A 16,812-nucleotide genomic window follows, 5' to 3' on the forward strand; every position below is an offset into this window, starting at 1 on the left:
TCTAAGAGCCAAACAGTGGAAATAATCCAAATGCCCATCAACTGATGAATAGAGAAGATGTGGTATACCCATACGATGGACTACTCACTCAGCCACAAAAAGGAATGGGGTACTGATACAGGCTACCACTCGGATGCACCTCAAAGACGTCCACCATGCCAAGTGGAAGAAGCCAGTATTGTGTGATTGCATTTATATAAAATGTCCAGAAAGGGCAAATCTATAGAGACAATAAAGAGGTTAGCAGTTGCCTGCGGATGGAAGTGGGAATAGGGAGTAAGCAAAGGGGCAGGAGGTTTCTTTCTGGGGTGATGACAATGGTCTAAAACTGGGCTGTGCTAATGGTTCTGCACAGTTCCAGAAATCATTGAATTGTACACTTAAAACAAGTAAATTTTTTGGTATGTAAATCATACTTCAGTAAAGCTGCTAACATAAACCAAAAAATAAACAAAAATATGCAAAGGCCTCATTCATTCAACAAGGATGCCCTGGGACTTCCCTGGTGGTCCAGTGGGCAGGACTCCGTGTTCCCAATGCAGGGGACCCGGGTTCGATCCCTGGTCGGGGAACTAGATCCCGCATGCATGCCGCAGCTAAGAAGTCTGCATGCCGCAACTAAGACCCGGAGCAGCCAAAATAAATAATAAATAAATAAAATAAATATTTTTAAAATTAAAAAAAACAAAACAAGGATGCTCTTCCATGCCCATGTGCCAGTTTATTCAGCAACAACCTGAAGAGCTATTAAGCCCGTGCTATCAAATGGACAGTGTGTTGGGCCTGGGACAGAGAGATAAGTATGGAGCATATATAAAGAATTCCTATCAATCAAGAAGAAAAAGATGGATGACGCAATAGAGGAAAGGAAAAAGACTTGAACAGGCGTTTCATAAAAGGAGACATCCAAATGGCCAATAACATTAAAAGGTGCTCAACTTCATTAATCATCAAAGAAAAGCAAATCAAAATCAAAAGGAAGTAACAATATACACTCACCAGGCGGTAAATATAAAAACGAAATAGAAAATACCAGGTATTAGGAGGCTCTGAGGCCCATGGGGCGCTCATGCACCGCTGAGAGGAGCCCTTCGGAAAACGCGATACTTAGCAGAGCGCAGGGAGCCTCCTTTATGACTCATCCATTTCCCTCCTAGGTGTAGAGCCAACTGAAGAGATGTGTTCATATGTTCATGGAAAGACATATACAACGTGCATAGCAGCACTATTCATACGAGCCCCAAACTGAAAACAACCCAGTGTCCATCTACAGTAGAGTGGATAAAATGATGACGTAGTTATACAATGGAAAACTTTACACTTTGAGAATGAACAAACTATTGCTACAGGTAAGTGAATCCCACAGATGTAATGTTGGCCAAAAAAGCCACTAAAGAGTACATATAGCATGATTCCACTTATATGAAATTCCTAGAAGTCAGGAGAGTCGTTATTTGAGGGAAGGGTATTGAGGGCGGGGATCTGGGATCCTGGTAATAATCTACTTTTTGATCTGGGTGTGAGTTACACGGGGCTGTTCTCCAGGCTGTATACTTACTTGTGCACTTTTCTGTATGGATGCTATGCTTCAGTACAGTTTGTTAAAGAAAATAATCTAGTCCCTGACCTCAAAGAATATACAGTATCTTGATTCTAGAGCGATGTTCTCCAAACTTTATTGACTGTGCACCTCTATCAGTAAAACTCCCAAATATATGTATTTCTATTACTTATAAATTAAATACATGAACCACTAAACTAATAAGTGTCTTATAATACACAAGATTAAAATTTTAAAAGTTATATTAAAATATATATTATACGCAATTAGAGGTTCTAACATTGTCTTCCTGCATTGTAGTGGATGTTTTGTGCATTTCTTGGGAATCGGTGATCTTGAGAATCAGCTTTAAGAAGACACTGGGAAGGAAAAGAAAGTTAGTGTACTGAAAATAAGCATTTTGGAATCATGACTTTGGAAAAAAAATAAATGGGTCCAGTTCTCTTGGAGTCTGGGAAAAACCTGGCATTGGGCCTACAAGGAAGAGAAAGCATTCAAAGCTCCATCCATCCTCACCCCACTTCTCCCATGCGGAGTCTGAGCCAGAGGTGCAGCCAGAGATTCTGAAACTTCAGTGTGTGTAAGAATCACGAAGGGGACTTCCCTGGTGGTCCAGTGGGTAAGACTCTGCACTCCCAATGCAGGGGGCCCGGTTTTGATCCCTGGTCAGGGAACTAAGATCCTGCATGCCACAAGGAAAGATCCCACCAAAAAAAAAAAGAAAGAAAGAAAGAAAAGAATCATGGAGGAGCATGTTAAAAATGATGCCTATTTCTGGAGATTCTGATTTACTGGGTCTATGATGGGACCCAGAAATCTGTGTTTTTAATAAAACCTCTGTATTATTCTACCGGAATCCTTACACCATAGTTTGAGAAACACCATCCTTAACACTAAGGTTGCCAGACATTTTCAGGTATTCTTTGTACCACTGGAGAACGTTATAATTTATAAGTCGGAAGCGTTTGCATTTGCATCCTATTTGGCCAGGCACCACCAATTAAAAAGATGTCGAGGGAAGCAGAAGCGGAGCCAGAGGCAGGCAGAAAATGGAAGGCAGAGACGTCACAGATAAACGAGGAGAGGAAGCCATTGTGGGGAATGGGAGAGACGGAGGCTATAGAATAAGAGAAAAGGGATGGGATAGAAGCGAGAAGGGGAGGGGGAGAGAGACCAGGGAGGGAGGACAGAAGAGAAAAGACAGCCCTGCTTTCCCCCACTCCATCCACCACCCACACGCACCCACCCACCAGGCTCTGAAGGCAGAGCCGACTCTGGCCAGACCCCGCTTCCCTGGTGAAATTCATTTGCAAAAGAAGCATGAAGAGAAGAAAAGAGAAAGGGGAGGAGAGAAGAAAAGAAAGGCCACAGAGAAATCGTCAGTTGTGGGACCAAAAATAACATTTAGAAATAGAAGAAGTCCATCTTTACATCGGTCCTTGGCAGGTGGGTGGCAAAGGAGTGTCTGCCCCATTCCAACAGGACCCTGGCGGCAGCTGGAAGTAAGGAAGTGATATTCCCCTTTGGGAGTAAATAACAACAAAATATCCACCGAGGAGCCCAGCAGAGAGAGGCAAAGCCACATTAAAGAGACAGCAAGCCTCCAGGGCCAAGACCCACCTCTAACTTGATGGCAGCTATTAACATATGTGAAGCCTGGAAAAATCCACCCAACGTGGGCTGGGCTCTCTGGAAGCTCAGAAAAGAAATTTGAGAGGTTTCTGAGAACTGCTGCCCCTCCTGGTCTCTGCTGTCTTTGAAGTACACACACACACACACACACACACACACACACACACACACACACACACACACACACGATGGGCTTTTGATTACCATCCAGCCTGCTTCTGTTACCCCAAAGACAAGCTAGACCCTAATTCCTTTTCCCCAGCAGCGTGGCTGAGGCTGGGGTTTTCATTTGGAGGTGCTGTCCCTCTTATCAAGGTGTGAAAATAGTTCTCCAAAGTCGCTTAGGCGGACACAAATCCCTGGGGAATCTTGAGCTCTGAAAAAATGCACACGGATGACCTCCCTGCTGGTTGTTGGTTTCCTCGTGGGAGAGGGGGCTGGCCTGGGAAAACTGTCAGGAATAGCACGTTTCTGGCTCAGAACAAAACCCCACCACGAATCTCCATTCTTTTGAAGACTAAAAATAAATTCGGAATTAGTCACAACAGAAAAGGAACAGTCTCTTCAATGACTATAATTATTAGGCTCATCCGAGTCCCAAGTTTTTTGCTTACTAATTACATGGCTGGGACAAATGACTTCACCTCCCAGAAACTCCGTTTCCTCATCTGCAGAAGGCGGGAGTGGGGAATGGGGTGGGTGGCGATACCTGTTTCGGGAGATGATGGGAAGGACTGGCTCACAGGAGGCCATCTGGTGAACGTATTCGGTCAAGAGTCCACCTCTAGCGAGTGTGCCCTGGGCTGGGTTCAGACTGGAAGAGACTCTACCCAAATCTGGGATTTGAGAAGGCAGAGAGTGGTGTGTGGAAACTTTTAGGCTTGGTGTCATAAGCGGGTGGAATTCATGCTTATTTGCTCTCTAGACTAATAAAAATTCCTTCCAGAGTCTTCCAGAACAACCTTGGGGAGGAAACAGAACACAGGTTTACATTCCTCCTGACTTCCCCAGCAGGATTTCCCAGTCAGCAAATGCTCTCCTGTGATCACCTGGAGGTCAGAGCCTGAGAAGCGTGAACTACTCTGTGAGGACCCTGGGTGCAGCCGGGAGATGGGGCAGGACTCAAGGTGCTTCCTGAGAACCTTGTAGCAAGCTGCCCTTCAGACCTGCCCATGCCAGCATCTTGAGTGACAGCTAAGAAATGAAAGGGTGCGTGACAGGGGCCCTCCTCTCTGGGTATTCAAAGTGATAATAATGGTACAGGAATATCCAGATACTTCAGGAATCCAGAATTCAAAAAGAACTGAGCAAAATGGAATTTTGAACAAACAAGGCAAGAAATGCATGTACCATGTTAATTGTAGAAGGCGGGCTGCTTCAACGGGGGTGGGGGTGGGGTGTCATTATTCTATTCTCTCCTTTTTTATAAGTTTGAAAAGTTCCATAATAAACAAGGAGGTATAGTCCCCGAGCCTCTTCCATATACCTAACTCTTAGGAAAGTCCTTCAGAATCTCAGTGAGAGCATATTCACACCGTTTCCAAACAATTCTAAGAAACTAATTTTCCTTCGCTAGCTTTTCAGTCCATAGTATATGGGACAAGTATCTTGACAGCAGGAGGAAGTGCCAGGTGACAGTCGACACTGGCGGGGAGAGGGATCTGGGAGAATCACTAAAAAAGACTCAAGAAAATAAAAAGTGCCTTAGCCCAGAGGTGTTTCTAAGATGCTGGTGACGGATGTTCATTAACACACAGTGCAGCACAGACAGCGGGGGCAGAGCTGAGTAAGCAGGTCCTGAACTGAGCTTGAAAAGCAAGTGATGGGGATGGTAGCCCAGGCTCTGCTCTTCTAGCCAGAGCCTCAGTTTCCTCGTCTGTGTCTGCCTTATCCTACAGGAAAAAAGGTGTCTGCTTATCCTACAGTCCCGTTGGGAAAACCAAAGTAGGCAATGCATTGAAAGGTGGCTGGTGAACTATAAAACATTCTCCAATATAAAGTTTTGTAAGAGTGACAATGACCCTGAGCCCTTCCATTTCCAAAGTCAAGGCACTGTGTAATACTTTTCGGAATGATCTTTATCTTAGTCTATTTCGGCTGCTATAACAGAATACCCTAGGCTGTGTGGCTTACAATCAGAAATGTATTTCTCACAGTGCTGGAGGCCAAGGTCCAAGATCAAGGCGTCAGCAGATGCAGTGTCTGGTGAGGACCCGCTTCTTTGTCCATAGACGGCTGTCTTCTCACTGTGTCCTCACAGGGCAGAAGGGACAAGGCAGCTCTGTGGGGTCTTTCTGGTAAGTGCACTAATCCCATTCATGAGGGCTCCATCCTCATGACCTACTCACCTCCCAAAGGCTCCACCTCCTGACACCATCACGCTAGGGGTAGTTTCCAACATATGAATTTGGGGGGGGTGGGCACATTCAATCTATGGCAACCGTCATCCACAGTGCTTAAACTATCTCAAGTTATTTCAAGTGTTTGCAAGTAAAAGGGACAGGGTTTTTCTTTAAACTGAAGTATAGTTGATTTACAATGTTTCAGGTGTACAGCAAAGTGATTCAGATTTTCAGATTCTTTTCCATTATAGGTTATTACAAGATATCGAATATAGTTCCCTGTGCTATACAATAAATCTTTGTTGTTTATTTTTTATATAGTAGTGTGTATCTGTTCATCCCATATTCCTGATTATTCCCTCCCTCTCCCCTTTCCCCTTTGGTAACCATAAGTTTGTTTTCTATGTCTGAGAGTCTGTTTCTGTTTTGTAAATAAGTTCATTGGTATTATTTTTTTAGATTCCACACATAAGTGATATCATATAATATTTGTCTTTTTCTGTTTAACTTACTTCACTTAGTATGATAATCTCTAGGTCCATCCATGTTGCTGCAAATGGCAATATTTCATTCTTTTTTATGGCTGAGTAGTATTCCATTGAATATGTATACCACATCTTCTTTATCCATTCATCCATTGATGGACACTTAGGTTGCTTCCATGTCTTGGCTACTGTCAATAGTGCTGCTGTGAATATTGGGGTGCATGTATCTTTTCAAATTAGAGTTTTTGTCTTTTCCGGGTATACACCCCGGAGTGGGATTGCTGGATCATATGGTAACTCTTTTTAGTTTTTTGAGGAACGTCCACACTGTTTTCCATAGTAGCTACACCAATTTACATTCTCACCAACAGTGTAGGAGGGTTTGAAAAAAGGGACAGTTTTGATTCCTGGACAAATCATTTATGTGGAACAACTCACTTCCTAACAAAAATTAAGTGAAGTGGCTGTTAGCCTTGGTCACTTGCGGGAAAAGGCGGTGGGAATGGAGGGGAGGGTGGGCAGAGATGATCCTTTCTTTATAAATCTTGGCATTGTTTCATTATTTACAATGGGCACACATGACATATAAACTAAAGCTAAAAAAAAAACAGTAAAAAATTAAATACTCATAATAAGCAAGGGGATAATGAACAGAGATTTTGTACCTGTGGCCCTTCACCAGGTTAGGTAGGGGATCTGGACACTTTAGCCCATGCTGAGTCCTGCCTTCCAGCAACGCTCTCCTTATAGGGGCTGAACCTGTTAACCTCCTGAGAGGAGCATCAAGCCTTGAAGCTCTGAGCAAATGGCTGATGAGAAGGCGAATCTGGGTCTATGCGGGTCGTGGGATAGGATCAAGAATTAACATTGGGAAGATAACTCCAGCCGGTGCTAAACTTGCATGTATGTCACATGCAGATAACCCTGTAGAGCTACTTGGAACCTTGAACTCTGACTGAACTCTAGGCCCCCACCATGCCTGCCTCCCTACAGAAGCCTCTGGAAACAGTTGTCTCCTAGTGAGTTGGTATTAGATTGAACCACACAAAAACAACAATGCCAGATCATCTTTGGTCTATACAAATAGCAATCTTAACTTCACAGTTTCAGTGCCACATCCCCCATCCAGACCTACCCCCAAGAGGTAATGTGAGGCCCACAGAAATCTCCAATCCATCCCGTTCCTCCCACATTCCTTGTTGACCCTCCACTCTACAAAGTTTTGCCTGATGTTATGCTGGATTCATGATATGAAACGCCAACAGTTCGCTGGAATCACTGGGAACTTGTGACAAATTCCAATACCTGGGATTAACTACGGAGACGTTCATCACTGAGGTCTGGGGTGTGTGCATGCTTAAGTTCCCTGGAGGTTCTCATGCACAGACCTGGCTGAGACCCTTGGCTTAGTGCAAGGCTTCCCACCCTTTGCTGTATATTAGATTCACCTGGAGATCTAAAATATCCTGATGGCCAGGCTGCACTTCATACCCAGTAAGTCAGTATCTGGGAACCAGGCATCAGCATTTTGTAAAGACCTCCAGGGGATGCCAATGAACAGCCAAGTTTGGGAACCACTGACACGGTGAATGATGGACTTTGCTGACCTTTATTTCCAGATGCAGGAGTCGCCTGCAACCCAGAACTGACCACATCATCAGGGAGTAAAGATAGTGCAGGGAGGACAGAGACCTGGCTACGTGGGGCTCCGGTTAGGGCCTGGGTCAAGCTTACCTGTTCGTCTAGTGCCGGACTTGCTGGCTTTGTCACCTGGCTGTCTGCCTCTTGAGATGGGAGAGCCGCTAAGCCTTGCGGCCTCAGCCCCTTCTATTTCCCGGGCAGCTCGCCTTCTGATGCCCACAGTGACAGACACACTTGGGAGCTGCTTCCCCTGACTGGGAGTGCAGCCCAGGCCCCACCAGGGAGCGTGTTGCCATGGCGATCATGGCATACTGCTCCCTAGCCCCTTCTGCCACTGTAAAAGCCCTGTGAAAAATTAGAATTCACAGGGCTTTTCAGGCTGCCTGGACTTCTCCACAGGAATGGGATGTGGGAGATTTTTGCCCTCTGTGCTTTGGGAAGATGGGGCAACGAGGGAGGGGACAGCAGCCTCAAAACAAAACCCCAGGTTTCCCGGTCTATTGGGATATATGAAGACATCTACTTTCTTAGAGCAAGGGTTGTCAACCGTAACCGCTGTCAGGATGTTTGTCAAGAGGAAAATGAGTGGGGATGTCGGAAGGAGAAAGAGCCGTTTCTTCAGGTGGAGGAGGAAGGCAGAGATGGATGGAGGGAGAGGAGGGGGGGGCGTGGGGGCTGCATCGAAGGGTGACCCTTAGAGAGAAAACCGCAACTGAAGAAAGAGGATGAGACTGAAGGGCTGCATGGAGCAGGGGTGGGTAACCTGGTGAAGAAACCAGGGAATTTAGGCAGGAAGCAGAGATGGACTGGGGAAGAGAAGACTGATAAAAGAAGTGTGCACTAGTTACCTATGGTGCTGGACCAATTCCTGCAAAATGTAGCATCTTAAAACAATGATGAATATCTATTACCTCACAGTTTCTGTGGGTCAGGAATTCGGGAGCAGCTGACCGGGTGCTTCTAGCTTGGGGTCGCTCATGAGGTTGCAGTCAAGATACTAGCAGGGGAAATTCCCTGGCGGTCCAGTGGTTAAGACTTGGGCTTTCACTGCCGTGGACCTAAGTTCAATCCCTGGTCGGGGAGCTAAGATCCCACAAGCTGTGTGGTGTGGCAAAAAAAAAAAAAAAAAAGGATACCAGCAGGGGCTGCATCATCTGAAGGCCTGACTGAGGCTGGAGGACTAACTTCCAAGATGACTCACTCACGTGGTTGATGAGCTGGTGGTGGCCGTTGGCAGGAGGCCTCCGTTCTCAACCCGTGGAGCCTCTCCAAAGGGCTGCTTGAGTGTCTTCATGACATGGCAGCTGGCTTCCCCCAGAGGGAGTGATCCAAGAGCCAGGAAGACAGAGCCGCAGTAATTTTTGTGATCTAGCTTCAGAAGTTATTCATCTTATTTCTACACTATCTTACGGGTTACACAGCCCTACGTGGGGCTGGGAGGGATTATACAAGGGCATGAATACCAGGAGGGGAGGCTCACCGGAGGCCCTCTTGGAGGCTGGCTACAACAAGGAGAAAATCCTTTCTGAGTCATGGGACTATCGAGCATATTGTGCAACTTAATCCCTGCACAAGGACACCAGGCATATGGGACAAGTGGGGATTGCAATCCAGGCTGAACTCTGATAGGCTGGCCATACCCCAGCCTGAGCAGGCAGGTATGCCTTTTTGCAATGTGCCTCTCTAGAAGAGGTACATGCACTATTCCTACAAAGGTATAGCTCGTGCCTCAGTCTCAATTTATCAGGACACTTTTAATTGTAAATAACAGAAAATCCAACAACAACAACAACAACAAAAAGAAGAATGTATGGTATTGATTTCTATAAATGAAGGATGCAGGGATATGAAGCTTCAGGCATGGCTGGATCTAGGGTCTCAAACAGCGTCCTGACCTCTCTGTATCTTAACTCTGCTTTCTTTTGATTTGATGTAACTCTGTCAACTTTATTCTTTAAAGCTCTCTTATCATGGCAGCCAGCATCTCCAGTCTTACTGACTCTCAGATTCAGCCTAGGTATGGAGATTCTCCGAGCATTTGAAATAAAACTTCTGACCCTGACTCTCTTTGACCCCTCCCTTGAACATTCTCTGGGGGCAAGGAGATGGGACATGCTGGTTGGCTTAATCTGTAATATATGGCCACCCCTAAAAACTAAGGGGGCTTGCTCAGCTCCATCCAGCAATTTCAAAGAAGTCTTCCCAAGGGGAGGTCCTGGATGCTGGTGCCAGAAAAAGGAGGGATAATGCCAGGAAGGTAAAAATCACAGTGGTCTTCCATAGCTCCAAGGCAGTATTTGACTGAATCAGGAGGGAGAGAGTTCCTCCTGGAGCCTGGGGGTGATGCTAATAGTCACAAGATGGGCCAGATTAGTGCTGAGATATGGCGGTAAAGGAGGAAACATGTGACTGCTCACTTAGGTGAGGTCAGAGGCCTTGGTTTCCCTTAGGCTTGGCTGGTGGAACCCTGGATGATAGGCTTGTGATCTAAACTACAGACCTTTTAGAATTAAAAAGGAGAATTTTATTTTCAGATTACTTTTCCCAACAGTAATGTATAAACTAAAAGAGAGAGTCTATCCACTTATCAGCTTTTCCATCAAACGCATTTGACGTACTTCCTCCTCGCCATGACAACTTGTGATGAAACAATGCTTTACAAAAACTGGGGAAATATAGGTGCAAATCCAGGACTGGCCCGGTTTAGAATTTAACTGTCAGTACCCACTGCTTATCCATCCATATCTACTCCCAGGCATGAGCTAGATTAGCCCGACTCTCTTTTTGGAGTTGGAGACCTCCCCAGATATGCCCATTTGGGCAGTTCCAACTTTGGGGATGAAATTTTCCTGCTTTGTCTGTTCCCCTGCTTGAGTCATGGGAAACTTCAATAACCGACATATTCTTCTCCAGTTGCGGACCTTATCAATTCTACCACCTCACCATCCCTCAGCGTTAAAAATCCTTGCCCCTCCCCTTGCGCAGCAATTCCTGGTTCACTACGTATCCCTCTGTCCTGAGGCAGAGAAGAGAGAGAAACACATGGAGACCAGCAATTCCGGTTCGAGCTGGGGAAACAAGATTCCGGTTAGCTCGATGCTGCCGTCAGATCCAGCCTCCTGCTGGCACACTCAATGGCTCTCTCCTTTAAGGGTTCTTATCTATAAGTTAGTAACTCTACCAAGAATGATTTAAGATTCTGCTAAATTCTGCATTTTAAAACCTGACTCTGCGAAAATTTGCTGGAGAAATGGCTTCTATTTTTAAAGGGGCTGATTCTTTCTTTTTTCTGATTATTTTCAAGAGAAATTTGAACTTAACGGAGCAGTTTTGAAAGCCCAGCTGCACCGTGAATCCTTCCTAAGCTGTGCAGAGCTGGGTCAGTGTTTCATAAGTGAGAGGCACTTCTATTGGTGGTCTGGTGATTTAACAGATAATTGTAGGGGGCATGGGATGAGCATTTAAAATGATGTTAAACTGAAAATTTTATGAGTATCAAACTTAGGATTTCATGAAATTTTTTTCTAGCACGAGGTGAAAGTAGAAAGCTATATTATTAGCTCAGAATTTATTTGAAGACAAATGTTAGTAAACAGTGACACTATTGGTGTGCAGACTTGGCAAAAGTCATGAAGGTGACTCTATTAATTTCCCATGGCTGCTGTAACAAACTACTACAAGCTCGGTGGCTTACAAGAACATACATTTTTACTCTCACAGTCGTGGAGGCCAGAAGTCGGAAATCAGTTTCACTGGCCTGGTCCAGTTTCACGGCCTCCAAAGGCTGTAGGGGAGAATCTGTTCCTTGCCTCTCCCACCGTCTCTGGTGGCTGTGGATATTCCCTGGCTTTTGGCCACATCACTCCAATCTCTGCCTCTCTGGTCACATTGCCTCTTCCTCTTCTGTGTGTAGCAAATTCTCCCTCTGCCTCTCCTTTTATACGGATGCATGTGATGGCATTTAGGGCCCACCTGGATAATCCAGGATAATCTCCCCATCTCAAGATCCTGAATTTAGGATAAACAAGAAGGTCCTGCTGTATAGCACAGGGAACTATATTCAATATCCTATAATAAAACATAATGGAAAAGAATATGAAAAAGAATATATGTGTATGTATGACTGAATCACTTTACTGTACACCAGAAACTAACACAACATTGTAAATCAACTCTACTTCAATTAAAAAAAAATCTTGAATTTAATCACATCTACAAAGTCTTCTTTTGGGAATTCCCTGGCGGTCCAGTGGTTAGGACTCAGTGCGGTCACTGCGGGGACTTGATCCCTGGTCAGGGAATGAAGATCTCACAAGCCACGAGGCTCAGCCAAACAAAAAACAAAAAACAAAAATCAAAAAGTCTTTTTTTTTTTTTTTCCCCCCCAAACAAGGCAACATATTCACAAGCACCAGGGATCAGGGTGTGGATATCTTTGGGGGGAAGTGGGCTATTATTCAGCCTATCACAGTGGCACAGGAATTTGGAACAGAGCAAGTTAAGAAATGAGGCTTCCTGCCTGCCGAATTCATACACCCACCTGCGGGCCTGCACCTGCTGAAATGGATGTTGCCCTCTGTTCCCATCTCCCTCTCACTAAGGACACTGGAGGAGAGGGATGTACAGGGGGAAGGACAGTCTCCAGGCTCCTGTTGCCTTTGGAGAAGAGACACATGTGGGAGCAACCCTGGACCCATTCATTCCCCACAGCCTGCGATTCTTGGACAGATTCCCTGGTGCACACCTCGGCAACAGCTACCCTGAAAAATATGACTTTAAAATTTCCCAGGTTCCAATGAGTGTTGTTTCACTCCATACAGATCCCTACCTTGGGGCCCCCTCTCAGACTTGCACTGTATTTATTTAAATTGCTTTTGAAATGTTAATCACCGAATGTTAATAAACACAGTAATTATTCTTGATTTTCCTTATGCGTTCCATTTATTAACCGGAACTCATACTATTCCTGACTTCACAAGGAAGCATGAGCTCTAGAAGTAGGCTAACGGGCTTGTCTTATGAAATTAACGAAGACATCTTCTTATCGCGTAATCAGTAAATTAGACGCGGGATGATGGCGTTTCAGGGAAAGGTGCCGGAACAGCTTCTCGCGGGATCTGATTAGCGCGTTCACAGCGAGAGCTTGCGCTTGGGAGCCTTTCTGGAAGGAGGGTTTATCAACTGAACTCCCGTAATTCAGCAAGTTGAGTGAAAGTGTGCAAGCGAGGCAAGTGGGAGAGACAGTCTCTGTCTCCAACAGCTTTGACCCCATCCGGCCTGCTCCCCACTCCCACGCCCCCGCCGCCCTCCGGGCATCTGCATCTGCGCGGGCCTGTAACTTCTCTGACTCCAGTGATACCAGCAAGTGACGTCTCCTTTGGCCAAGCAGACAAGAGCTGACCAGAGGAGCCAGGGAGCTCCGGGGCAGAGGCCTGACGGTCTGCAGCTGGCGAGAAGGAAGGCAGACCAGCGTTAGGCATTAGCTCTAACTCAGAGCAAAGACTGAGAACCTTGCCAGGGAAGAAGCTTGTTCTAAACCCCCCAAAGGTGAGGCCTGGAGATGACCTTTCTTTTTTCTTTGGCAGCGCCCCACGGCTTATGGGATCTCAGTTCCCCCACCAGGGACTGAACCCTGGCCATGGCAGTGAAAGCCCGGAATCCTAACCGCTAGGCCACCAGGGAACTCCCCTGAACTTTCTTTGACCTTGACCTTCTTGGGGCTTACCAGGTGAGTGAGAGATGCTGGCGCCGGACACCCCGCATTTTCCTGCTCAGCTCCTGGGGCTCCCAGTGATCCTGATTCAAATCCCAGGGTGGGGTCTTTTCCCTACACAGGGTCCTTTTAAATGAAAGACGTGCTGTTCAGGAAGATAGGAGGGCCCTGAGGGCTTCGGTCAAACACAGAGCAGACCTCCTCAGGGAAAGAGGAGGAAGTGGTACAGAGGCTGGGGTCCTAGCTTACAGGGAGACAAAGTTCTGATCCCAGCTGGTTAGAGACACGTGGGGAGGGACATCTTGCTGGATTTATTCACAGGACCTTTCACTAGTGACCAATAGTTAGAAGCAATAAAGATAGGCCTCAAACAATAAAATTTTAAAAAAGAAGCTTGAATATTTTATACATATTTACATATAATAAATGGGGATTGATCTCACTATAAATTATGCAGGAAGCAGATAAAATTTTTTTTTTTACCTGAAGTATAGTTGATTTACACTGTTGTGTTAATTTCTGCTGCACAGCAAAGTGATTCAGGTATACATATATATACTACCTTTTTTTTTTTTTTTGGGCCTAGCCGCATGTGGGATCTTTGTTCCCTGACCAGGGATCGAACCCGTGCCCCCTGCATTGGAAGTGTGTTGTCTTAACCACTGGACCGCCAGGGAAGTCCCTATACATTCTTTTTCATATTCTTTTCCATTATGGTTTATCACAGGACATTGAATATAGTTCCTTGTGCTATACAGTAGGACTTTGTTGTTTATTCATTCTATATATAGTAGTTTGCATCTGCTAATCCCAAACTCCCAATCCATCCCTCCCCCATGCACTCCCCCTTGACAACCACAATCTGTTCCCTATGTCTGTGAGTCTGTTTCAGTTTCATAGATAGGTTTATTTGTGTAATATTTTAGATTCCACATATAAGTGATATCATATGGTATTTGTCTTTCTCTTTCTTAGTTCACTTAGTATCATAATTTCTAAGTCTATCCATGTTGCTGCAAATGGCATGATTTCATTCTTTTTTATGGCTGAGTAGTATTCCATTGTATGTATGTACCACATCTTCTTTATCCATTCATCTGTCGATGGGCATTTAGGTTGCTTCCATGTCTTGGCTGTTGTGAATAGTGCTGCTATGAACATAGGGGTGCATGTATCTTTTTGAATTATAGTTCAAATGTATGCCCAGGAGTGGGATTGCTGGATCATATGGTAACTCTATTTTTAGTTTTTTAAGGAACCTCCATATGTTTTCCATAGTGGCTGCCCCAACTTACATTCCCACCAACAGTGTAGGAGGGTTCCCTTTTCTCCACACCCTCTCCAGCATTTGTTATTTGTAGACTTTTTAATGATAGCCATTCTGAATGGTGTGAGGTGGTACCTCATTGTAGTTTTGATTTACATTTCTCTAATAATTAGCGATGTTGAACATCTTTCCATGTGCCTGTTGGCCATCTGTATGACTTCTTTGGAGAAATGTCTATTCAGGTCTTCTGCCCATTTTTCAGTTGGGTTTTGTTTTTTGTTGTTGTTAGTGAATTGTAGGAGCTGTTTGTATATTCTGGAAATTAAGCCTTTGTTGGTCACATCATTTGCAAATACTTTCTCCCGGTCTGTAGGTTGTCTTTTCATTTTGTTTATTGTTTCCTTTGCTGTACAAAAACTTGTAAGTTTAATTAGGTCCCATTTGTTTATTTTTGCTTTTATTTCTATTGCCTTGGGAGACTGACCTAAGAAAACATTGGTATGATTTATGTCAGAGAATGTTTTGCCTATGTTCTCATCTAGGAGTTTTATGGTGTCATGTCTTATATTGAAATCTTTAAGCCATTTTGAGTTTTTTTTCGTATATGGTGTGAGGGTGTGTTCTAACTTCATTGATTTACATGCAGCTGTCCAACTTTCCCAACACCACTGGAAGCATATAGCATTTGCCTTATTTTTTTATTTTTATTTTTTGATAAATGTTCTCCAAACTGTCATGTTTATAACAAACAGCATTTAAATAAAATAAATTTATTTTCTGACTTAGAATATTAAAAAAAAAATCCCAAGTCCAGTGGGGTGATGAACTCAGAGACTTTAAAATTCCCTCCAGTCCTAGGAGTCTGATTCCTTTATGAGTCACTCATGCCTTCCTCCTGGGCAGAGCTGTGGGGTGCACAGAACCTGGGCTCTGGCATCAGACAGTCCCAGGTTTGAATCAAATCCCACCACTCGCAGCTGTGCGGTCTTGGGTTTGTCACTTCACTGGTCACTTGTCCTTGCCCACAAAAGTGGAGATACCATGTCCCTTGTGAGGTTGTTCGTAATTACGAGACAGAAGGACATTGGGCCAGGCTCCTGAGTCCTGAGTCCTGAGTCAGGTTCCTGAGTCTTGACAAGCGGCCTGCCCCCTGATGTTGGTTCATGAAGCGGCTATTCAGTCCCCCCAGTGTGTTCATTGAAGCTTGTGGCCAATCCCAGCTTGGACCTTCCTGTCCCTTCCCTACCCGGCCTCGCCCTGCCCCTGCCTGGTTTTGCAGGTGGACACCGTCCAGGTGCATCTGGGCACCTAGGGTTGGAGAGGCAGGAATCCAACTAGAAGAGCCAGAAAAATTCCAATACAGGGAGGGCCCAAGAGAAGTCCCAACAGAAGACGGAACAGACCTGGCCACATGGACCCCAGAGCCTTGGAACACTTTGCTTGTTACACCAGTTGCGCCTCCCTTTGGGGACCTCCAGCCAGTGTTTTCTGGTTAGGGTTCCATCAACAGTTCCCTCTGTGGCGGTGGAGACTGGCCAGGTGTGATCTGAGGGGAGGTAGTGGGGAGCTCCCCCTAGTGGCCGTCGCCGAGCATGTCAACCAGGGGCCTCTTGGGGCTGTTTGTCATCCCCACCAACCCCCTCTCCATCCCACCTTCTCAGTGCCTTGTCCTTTCTGAGCATGTTTCCCCAACCTGGCCACTGCCTCGCTACACAAGGCCAGAGACCATAAATTAGAGATCCATGGCTCTAATTTACTTGGCCAGCACAGTGTTATTGAAACATTTCATTACAGGCCAATACTTAAACATCAGATTTGACATAAAAATCCAGATATGTAATTTCTCTTGAAAAAGCAGAAGCTCTGGCAGCACTGAGCTTGGGCTTCTGCCTGGCAACGGTGGTGAAGGCAGTTTACAAAACAAGCAAAAATCCCTGCCCTCTTGGAGTTGACGGTCTGGTGCGGGAGGGGAGAGAGAAGGAGCCCTTAACAAAGCCAGTTATGATGCATATATAGAGACAGGGGAGGTCAGACCAAGCAGGGCTTATAGGCCACTTAAAGCAGCGGTCCCCAACCTTTTTGCCACCAGGAACTGGTTTCGTGGAAGACAATTTTTCCACAGAAGGTGAGGGGAATGGTTTCGGGATGATTCAAGCACATTACATTTACGG

At 45.3% G+C, this 16,812-nt stretch overlaps 1 long non-coding RNA gene across 1 annotated transcript in view; it reads left to right on the forward strand.

The window, feature by feature from the left end:
• Positions 1-16,812, forward strand: part of LOC309650283 — a 490,920-nt gene that overhangs the window by 3,482 nt on the left and 470,626 nt on the right. Inside the window, exons 2-4 of the long non-coding RNA XR_014257498.1 lie at positions 1,158-1,349; positions 1,862-5,490; positions 12,263-13,389. This is a non-coding gene — a long non-coding RNA (uncharacterized lncRNA). The remainder of the gene's footprint in view (positions 1-1,157; positions 1,350-1,861; positions 5,491-12,262; positions 13,390-16,812) is intronic.

Source organism: Balaenoptera physalus (assembly GCF_965194825.1).
Source record: "Balaenoptera physalus genome assembly, chromosome: 20".
NCBI lineage: Eukaryota > Metazoa > Chordata > Mammalia > Artiodactyla > Balaenopteridae > Balaenoptera > Balaenoptera physalus.